The 10,159-nt window shown below is 37.5% G+C and overlaps 3 non-coding genes across 3 annotated transcripts; 1 reads left to right on the forward strand and 2 right to left on the reverse strand.

The window, feature by feature from the left end:
- Positions 1-690: 690 nt before the first annotated feature.
- On the forward strand, positions 691-762 carry trnaa-cgc (transfer RNA alanine (anticodon CGC)). Its single transcript has one exon. It is a non-coding gene; the product is annotated as a tRNA-Ala (tRNA).
- A 7,434-nt stretch (positions 763-8,196) lies between these two features.
- On the reverse strand, positions 8,197-8,278 carry trnas-cga (transfer RNA serine (anticodon CGA)). The gene has a single exon. It is a non-coding gene; the product is annotated as a tRNA-Ser (tRNA).
- Positions 8,279-9,517: 1,239 nt separating this feature from the next.
- Positions 9,518-9,599, reverse strand: trnas-uga (transfer RNA serine (anticodon UGA)). The gene has a single exon. It is a non-coding gene; the product is annotated as a tRNA-Ser (tRNA).
- Positions 9,600-10,159: the final 560 nt, after the last annotated feature.

The raw sequence follows: 10,159 nt of genomic DNA on the forward strand, positions 1-10,159 counted from the left end.
TGTGTGTGTGTGTGTGTGTGTGTGTGTGTGTGTGTGTGTGTGTGTGTGTGTGTGTGTGTGTGTGTGTGTGTGTGTGTGTGTGTGTGTGTGTGTGTGTCTTAGGGGTTTATCTTGGTGATTGCACAGATTAACACCAAACAAACAGGTATTTCATTGGTGGAGAATTGAGCTTTAAACTACCCAGGAAAACAAAAACGTGTTCTTCAATGAAAACTTTGGAGTCAAAACTTGGATTCCTTATTCCCTCCAACCACTGATAACATAACATCAGGGTCTGAAAGGGAGAAAGTAGAATTTCAGTTGCATGTATAGAAGTGATCTTTTCTTTTTTTTGAATATGTTCCAGAGAATGACATGTTTCCTGAAAACATATGTAATGTCTTACTTTAAGATGAGGTTGTAAATGATTGAGAAGTTTGTTGGTGCCTTTGAATTGCAGGAATCCTAACACCATTACATCACTATTTTTTGCAGTGTTATATGGTAATTCCCTCAAACTGTTTTAAATAGCTAAAAGAAGAATGAAAGGAATGTAGATGAGTTAGTAAAAAGATGAGGCATACAGGTGTGAATGAGGCAAACAAGGGAGGGAGGAATTCAAAATAGACTAAAAGTAATCTGTGCCTCTCTAAGTAAATCAACTACTGAACTGGTCTTCTCCACTGTCAGCGATGTGGTTGCAGAAGATGTGGGGATGTAGCTCAGTGGTAGAGCGCGTGCTTCGCATGTATGAGGTCCTGGGTTCAATCCCCAGCATCTCCAGATGTTTTAAAGAAAAATCACTTAAGTCCTTCGTTCAAAGTTTGCTTTGGTGGTTGAGTGTTTATTGATATCCTGACTATCGGTGAGTGGAATGGAACAATGCTGATAGATGACAGCAGTGTTTGTATTCCTACTAAATCTATGGTTAACCAGCCGGTAGATAACACTATATGTTCTGTGTTGGTGGGATGTCACGTCATTTTCTTTTTACTGGCCGTTATTTTTCATATGTAAGAAAGTGTTCCCAAATGTAAAGATATAGCCTCGGGGCTCTGGTCAGGTTTGGGTCTCAAAATCTTTTGGTTGGATCTGAAAGGTAACCGGATTCAGGTCTCAATTTTAGGGCTGTGCAGAACTCTGTACACTTTACAGTTGGTGATGTAGCTCAGTGGTATAGTGCATGTTTTGCATGGTTGAGGTCTGAAGTCCTTTTAATAGTTTTGGACAACAATTGAGCTCTATGGCAGAGAGGAATGAGATATCAGCCTTGTGATACACACAATACTTACAGTAATAAAAATATAAAATATCAGCAAACAAATCCTTTAAAACAATCTGATATTCAGTTATCATTATTCAACTTTTAAAGTCAGTAACAATGATACATGGGTCAATGACGTATAAAGATGTGCAACAAGTCAATTTGCACTGGCCTTAAAAAAAGTCATGTGGTGCGACCATGATTCATCTTGAAATAAATTAATTTACTTAACACGCTTCACATCTTTTTTTTTTTTTTACAAGTTTTCAGTAATATAAAGTGTTTGGAAACAGTGTTTTTTGTAAATGATGATCTTTTATTTATATAAGATATTTCAAGATGAATCATGGTCGCACCACATGACTTTTTTTTAAGACCAGTGCCAATTAATCTTGAAAAAAACCCCACTAAAATCACTTTCACATTGTAATATGAATTTTCAGGTACACAACATTCTGAATGTTTGAACTACTGCATTAGATATGCTTGTTTTTATTATTCTAAAATGTAGTTGTTAAAAATCCTTATACGTCATTGACCCACATGTCATACATTGGAATCTCAATCCCTGTTTAATTTTGTAAGTCATTACTAAGCTGGCACTTTTCCACCAGTAGTTACAAAGCTGAGTTATGATTATAGTACAAAAACAGGGTGGATGTAAATCATTAAGAACACCAAAAAAAAGCTGTTTAGACAAGCCTGTAACTCCAAACACTAATCCTAGGTGTGCTCTGGCATCATTCCACACACACACACACACACACACACACACACACACACACACACACACACACACACACACACACACACACACACACACACACACACAAATAGCTAACTCAACTGTCACTACTTCACAATTTTATGTTTAACTGATTTTACAATATAATAAATTGCTGTGTTAGGTGTGTCACATGTGAATGGACTAATATGCCAATATGACATTCTTCATATGAGTCATATCACCAAACCTTCTTCCTGTGCCAGTTACACACCTTAAACATAGAGAGTTTAGGTTTCTGCTGCCTCCAAGCAAAGTGCAATCATGAATTTAATCTGTGAGGAATTTAATCTGTGTTGGATTTCTTTTATGAAAAGCCAACTAATGCTAATCTTCATTTTGATAACAATTTGCAAAGATATTAACTTTTTGTGTTTATTGTATTATTCTCTACTATAATTGAATTAGCTCATTAATTAAGAAACAATCTCAATATCTAGAATTTAATTGTTAAAACATTTGTGGAAAGAATCACAGCAAGAATGATAATGAAGAAAAAAGAAATGTCACCAAAGAGTTCATCTAATGTAATAAATATGTAAATTCTCAGCAACCTTGAACCATGATTATTAACTTATTCATTCATTAACTCATCAACTTCATTAACTCAAATCATTAAGAGAGCCCAATGCTCTGTCATGGATTTATTATTTTGTGCTATTATCAGGGCAGCAACACATTAAAAGATTGTTTGTCATTAAATTTTTTTTTATTTATTTTGAGATACTTGAACACAGACAGCATCATTACAATCTTTTCGTTATATATTATTACACATGTTGAATACACAAATTATAATATAACCACATAAATTATCTAAGAGAGAGAGAGAGAGAGAGAGAGAGAGAGAGAGAGAGAGAGAGAGAGAGAGAGAGAGAGAGAGAGAGAGAGAGAGAGAGAGAGAGAGAGAGAGAGAGAGAGAAAATACATTTAAAAAGTGTACATATACATACATACACATATATACATATGCACATCTACATACATGTAGATGGCAATTACCTGCATACTGTATATGTACACACACACACACACACACACATGCATAGAGACCTCAGAACTAAAAACTATTTTCCATACTCCGAGGATCATGTGATCACCTGAACTTTTATCACCGCAAAATCATACTTTTAAGCAGTGAGCAATATTAACTGATCTCCTAATAAACACAACCTATTTGATTAGATTAGATTTAGATTAGATTAGTAGATTAGTAGCTTTACTGTCATTATATTGAGGGTCAGACAACAATAACGAAATTTAGATAGCACTCCCTGAGCCATAACAACATTTAAGACAATAAACAACTACATTGGTAAATGTCCCCAATTGCAGGAAGCTGGGTCCCCATGATGTACTGAGTCGTCTTGATGAGTCTCTGCAGAGCCCTCTGGTCCTTCTCGGTGCAGCTGGTAAACCACGCTGTGATGCAGTATGTGATGATACTCTCCACAGTGCACCGGTAGAAGTTAACCAGCAGGTTCTGTGGCAGACTGGCTCTCCTAAGCTTCCGCAGGAAGAAAAGACACTGTTGTGCCTTCCCAATGATGGTGGATGTATGTGCAGACCAGGAGAGGTCCTCAGAGATGGTTACCCCCAGAAATGTGGGGTAAATCCACTACAATCTCCTTTGTCTTCTTATTATTCAGGATGAGATTATTAGTGGGAACACCAGACTGTCAGGTTTTGCACCTCATCCCTGTATGCTGACTCATCGTTGTTGGAGATCAGGCCCATGACTGTCGTGTCATCTGCGAACTATATGATGGTGTTTGTGGCATGGACAGGCTGACAGTCATGGGTGAAGAGGGCATACAGGATAGGGCTCAGGACACACCCCTGAGGAACACCAGTGTTCAGGATGAGAGTGGAGGATGTTTGTTTTCCCAGCCTGACAATCTGAGGACGGTTGGTCAGGATCTCCAGGACCCAGTTGCAGATGGTTGTGTTCCGGCCCAATCCATGAAGTTTAGACAGTAGGGTGTTAGGAATGACAGTGTTAAAGGCTGAACTAAAGTCCAAGAAGAGCATCCTGACAGGACATTCCAGGTGCTCCAGTGTAGTGTGGAGGGCAACACAGATTGCGTCTTCTGTTTTCTCTGCCATTTGATTCATGCTTTTACTGACAGCACTGAACAGTGAAGAGTCATTCATATTTATTACAACGTGGATCTTGAATTTGGAGATTTGTCGATTATTTCAGTTGTCAGTGGTAACAGATTGCTGAGGTCATGCAACTCTTAACGTCACTATAAAGAAGTTCAATGGAAGTTTTGCTTGTGTGTGTTCATATGTGCATGTGTGTGTGTGTGTGTGTGCGTGTGTGCGTGTGTGTGTGTGTGTGTGTGTGTGTGCGTGTGTGCGTGTGTGTGTGTGTGTGTGTGTGTGTGTGTGAATGTGCACTAAACAGACACACAGCGCTGGTATCAAACTGGGAAAAATCCTAAACTTACCATTAACTCCAGTCTATTTATCTCATAAAGATCTAAGAAAAAATAAAAAAGTCAGATTGGTACACACTGTTAGTAGTAGACACTACCACTGGATTTACAATAACAACACTTGATTGGTTTAATGAAGACATGTTCTTTAACCCTCCTGTTGTCCTCGAGTCAAGGAAGGAAGGGAGGAAGAAGGAAGGAAGGGAAGAAGGAAGGAAGGAAGGATGGAAGGGAGGAAGAAGGAAGGAAGGGAAGAAGGAAGGAAGGAAGGATGGAAGGGAGGAAGAAGGAAGAAGAAAGGAGGAAGGAAGAAGGGAGGAAGAAGGAAGGAAAGGATGGAGGAAGGAAGGAAGGAAGGAAGGAAGGAAGGGAGGAAGAAGGAAGGAAAGGAGGGAGGAAGGAAGGGAGGAAAGGAAAGAAGGAAGGGAGGGAAGAAGGAAAGGAAAGGAAGGAAGGACAGAGGAAAGAACGAAGTAAGGAAGGTAGGAGGGAGGGAGGAAACAAGGAGGGAGGGAGGGAGAAAGGAAAAGAGGAAGGGAGGAAGGAAGGAAGGGAGGAAGGAAGGAGGGAGGGAGGAAAGAGAGAGGAAGGAAAGAAGGAAGAGAGGAAGAAAAGGAAGGACAGACGGAAGGAAGGAAGGGAGGAAAGAAGGAACAGTCAAAACAGACGGGGTCAATTTGACCCGGGAGGACGACACAAAGGTTAAAGCTTCTATGTCCTTCTAATACGTTTCAGTGTTTTCTTTTTTTTTACTCCAAATTGCATCATACACACAGATCTGTAACTGAAACCCTGTTGCACATTCAGAGTTGTTATTTTTTACTTGTAAATGTCTTCATGTATCAAGACATGACCGAACTGTAACATATTTGAAAGGGCTTACAGTAAGTTTATATGTTTCTACATCTGTGGAATCATTCAGCTCCTTGAGTTGAGCGTTCTGTGGCTGTACTAACAACCACAGTTTGATATGAACTGAGTCTTATAAAGGTTAAAAAAAAAAAAAAGACTTGATGCTGCTTGTTGAAGCTTTTGGCAGCTTTGTCACACAGTATTGTAGGTGCAAAGGGCATGTGAATATAGATTTGGCAGTGACTGTGAGTGTGAATGAGTGTGAATGTGTGTGAATGTGTGTGAATGTGTGTGAATGTGTGTGAATGTGTGTGAATGTGTGTATCTGTGCGTGTCCAGACTTGATCATGTGCAGGCTGTGAGGATCATTCTATGACTCTATGACTATACTTCACTGTCTGATTTCTAAAACAGTGTTTTAACATTATCATTATTATAATTATTATAATCATTATTATATTATAGTATAAGTAGTAGTATTAGAAATAACTAATGAAATGACTTGATGAATTATATACTCATGTGTCAGACAGAGTTTGTGCAGAATGTGAGTATGTACAGGTCATAGAAGTAAAGGGCCGTCCACACTGTGAATGATAACTATAACAAAAACTATAAATATATCATTTTGAATATCGTTCTAATTGAAGTGGATGGAGGAGTTCACACCACAACTATAACCATAATAAACTGAGGAGAACGATGTCGTTGGAATCACTTTCAGAGCAATTTGATGAACCGCCAATCAAAATCCTTCCCATAAATCATAGAGCACAACAACATCTGCTTTACAGATTTGATGTATTAATGTGTATTTATTTGAATGTGGCTTTTGCTCCTCTCTTTAGATAGATCCTTATTATTACTAAGATGCTGGAACTTTGTTCTCTATTATAATATAAAAAAGTTAGTTATAGTTATAGTTGTGAACGGTCCTTAACTGTCTCTGGTATCTTTCTTGGCTTATCACCAAATGACTGTATGACTCATCCCTGTGATGCCTCTATCCGTCCATCCATCCCACACACTGAGCCGTGCCACACAAACATGTAAGTAAAAAAGAACAGAAGTAACAAGGTTATGATGTGAAGGTGGATGCTTACTGTTGTATTTATTCAGCACAATAACTGTCCACAGCTACAGCACAAGTCTCCACCAACTCATCTGAATAATCTCACTCTCACTCAAGAACTGCTTCAGGTGTTAACTCGCAAATGTAAATGTCAAGTAGAGTCATGCAGCTGCATAAACACTATGAAGATATGTAAATTGGTCTGCGGTGCTATTAGGGACTACTTTGCATTTCACACTTTTCCTGCAGCCGGCATTCCTTCATAAATGTTTGTGGAGTGAAAAGTGTTAAAATGCAAATAGCCTGTACATGAAAAATGAGAGAGCAGCATTTTCCCTCCAGGAAGGATTCCATGGTGCAGAAGCAGGTGGATGTGTGGATATGTTGGGCTTTCTCTTCCAGTTATTGTGATATCATCATCCACTACTCCAGACACTTTCCTCTATTTGTTCATTTGTCATAGCATCTTTTCCAAAGTTATTTTAAGACTTGTGGCTACCTATAAATATTGTCTTTTTAAAACTTAAACATCTGATCTGGACATCTTATTCATAGCAGGAGTAACACATGTTCATGTTCATGCATTGTAACCTAACAAGGGTACAGGTTTAGCGCTAGTAGTGATATGACATAATATGTTTGGTATTTTTTAAAGCATTTTATTTGTAATCCTTTTTTTAAGCTTTAAGAACAATGAACAAAAATTCAACCCCACCCTCACATGGCCGAAAAAGAAAAGAAAGAAAAGAAAAGAAAAGAAAGAAAATAATATATATATCTATGTGTACATGCACACTCACAAACATATAGATGCACTCATACACTCAAATAATGTACACATGGATGCACTCCTACACTCGTATACACATATATACATGGGTCAATGACGTATAAGGATTTATTTAAAAATAATAAATATGGGAATATCTATTGCAGTAATTCAAACATTAAGAATGTTGAGTTCACATAAATACATATGAAAATAGTAAATTAGGTGTTTTATGTGTTTTTCCATCTCGATGAATTAGAACTGACCTTAAAAAAGTCATGTGGTGCGACCATGATCTGTCTTAAAATAAATGAATTTAAGTGTTTCGAAACAAATTATTTGCATGTCCTTTAAGTTTTTGTAAATAATAATCTCATATTTATGTTCTATAATGTCACAGTTGCCTTCTGAAATGTCTGTAAGACTTATTTTTATTGTAAATTGCTTAAAAATGATTGAAAAAATTTAAAAATACAATTCAGTTAAGCATACTGTATCAGTGATTAATATTAAAAGTGATATTTTACTCTGAATTTAATACAGTTATTGGTATTATTGGTCGCACCACATGATATTTTGTCACTTTAAATAACAGAAAAATTACTAATAACTTGTGATTTTTGAAAAGTTAAAGTGAATACATATAAAGGAAAGGTACTACATATATATGGTATTTTTTTTATCAATGTAAACATTTTTCTAACTGAATAAAATGCAGAAAATGCAATGACGTGACGCAATGTAGGCGTCACGTCATTGACCCACATACATACATGCACACACGTATATGTACACGTGTATACTCATTAAGTATAATCTTGTATAAAAAGCATGATAGGGACACCATTAATCACAAGCCGAGATCCAGACAATAACACACTTTATATACTGTTACAAGTGTCATTTTAAGGGGCAACACATCCTTTCTGAATGACTTGGGTAGTCCTCCACTAATGACAGATGCATGTCCAAACTCCTTGGGCTTCCCAGATAACTGACTCTTTATCTTACCTTCAGTCTCGGTTCCATAACATTCGCTGTGAGCAGGGTTTGAACCTGCGCGGGGAAACCCCATTGGATTTCGAGTCCAACGCCTTAACCACTCGGCCATCACAGCTGCTTACATCACCGTTGTCACTTTTCTGAATTGTTGTAAAAATCTATTCCACTTATATGTCACTAAACATTATACAAAAGTCCAGTTTGAGTGACCTTGAAATCTTATCAGACAGCAAAATAAAAGTTTATAATATGTCCCGAACAGACCAGGTAGGAGAACGGTCTTCTGACTGGACTTCCACAAAAAAGCATTAAACAACTGCAGCTCATTCAGAACGCTGCAGCTCCAGTTTGAACCAGAACAAAGAGATCAGAGCACATTACTCCAGTTCTAAAGTCTTTACACTGGCTCCCAGTCAGCTATAGAATAGATGTTAAAGTTCTGCTACTGGTCTACAAATCACTGAATGGTTTAGGTCCAGAATACATGAATGACATGTTAGTAGAATATAAACCCAGTAGGGCTCTGAGATCTACTGACTCAGGTCAGATAGTGGAGCCCAGAGTTGAGAGTTCAGACTAAACATGGTGAAGCAGCTTTTACACAACTGGAACAAACTACCAGCAGAACTGAAATCAGCCCCAACTGCGAATATTTAAATTTGAATCTTTCATTTGCACTCTATGTCCTTTTAATGATTTTAAAGCAAATCATCATTTTATGATGCACTCTCATATTTTATGCTCTATTTTAGTCTAGCTTTTTGTTTTCTTTCTCTCTTTTTTATTTTTCTGTTCTTTGTTTTCTTTTCATTATAATTGCTTTTTATTGTTTTTAATTGTATTTTTTAATGTTTCCAATTTTTACTGTTTTGTTTATAAAGCACATTGAGTTGCCCCTGTGTAAGAAATACACTATATAAATAAAGCTGCCTTGCTTTGCCTTGTGTAAATGAAGATTCCCCCTCAATGGTCTTTCGAGGTAAAATAAAGGTTAATAATACTTCACCCACTGAATACTCTTAAAAGTCTATTAAAAAGTCTCACATTTTAATAAATAGGACAGTATGATTATTTAATAGGTCGTATTGCCTTGCCAGAAGACCCTTTGCTTCAACACCCATGCATATCTAATATCCTTAATTTATTCATCTAACACAAGGTGCTGTTAACAGTGCTGCATCTTTAAAAGTGCAAGGAGCTGCATTCAAAGATGTCAATAACAAGAAAAGCAATATTTGACAGGGCAACACAGCAGATTTCTGAATAACCCTGTGTAGCGTAGTCCTCCACCTAATCACAGATACCTGTCCAAAGTGCTTAGGTCAGTCTTTAACAGGCTCTGTTACATAACAACCGCTGTGAGCAGGGTTCGAACCTGCGCGGGGAAACCCCATTGGATTTCAAGTCCAACGCCTTAACCACTCGGCCATCACAGCTGCTGACAGAACAGCTGTCAGTCCTCTGCATCGTTGTAAAAATCTAATCTTTTTATAGTTCACTCACTGAATCGTCTCATTACCAGGAAGTCCAGTTTGACTGATGTATCCATGAGCATGACAGCATCAACAACTACATAGTCCTACAAAGCCAGTTTGAGTCTTATTACTGTCTGTTGAGTTCATATTTCACATACTGAATAGTCTTAAAAGAGTGCTTTAAATTCCATCCCATATTTAAAAAATTGACCAATATGATTATTTAATTGGTCAATTGCTCTGCCTTCCCAGAGGACCCCTGTATGTGTAATGGGTTTAGGTTTGGACACTAGGCTAATCAACTAACACAAGATGCTGTTAATCATACAAAACCAAAGAACATGGTCATTCAGATCACAAACAGATGTGCATATTGGAATGGTCATAACACCACATTTCTGGATGACGCTGGACTTCATCACCTCTGTTTATCCAAAGTGTTCCGGCTGCTTGAAAACAACTTCTGAACCTTACTTTTGACTCTTTAACAGGCTCTGTGTGTAAGAGTTACTCTTACATAC

The sequence above is a fragment of the Scomber scombrus genome, chromosome 18, assembly GCF_963691925.1.
Source record: "Scomber scombrus chromosome 18, fScoSco1.1, whole genome shotgun sequence".
NCBI lineage: Eukaryota > Metazoa > Chordata > Actinopteri > Scombriformes > Scombridae > Scomber > Scomber scombrus.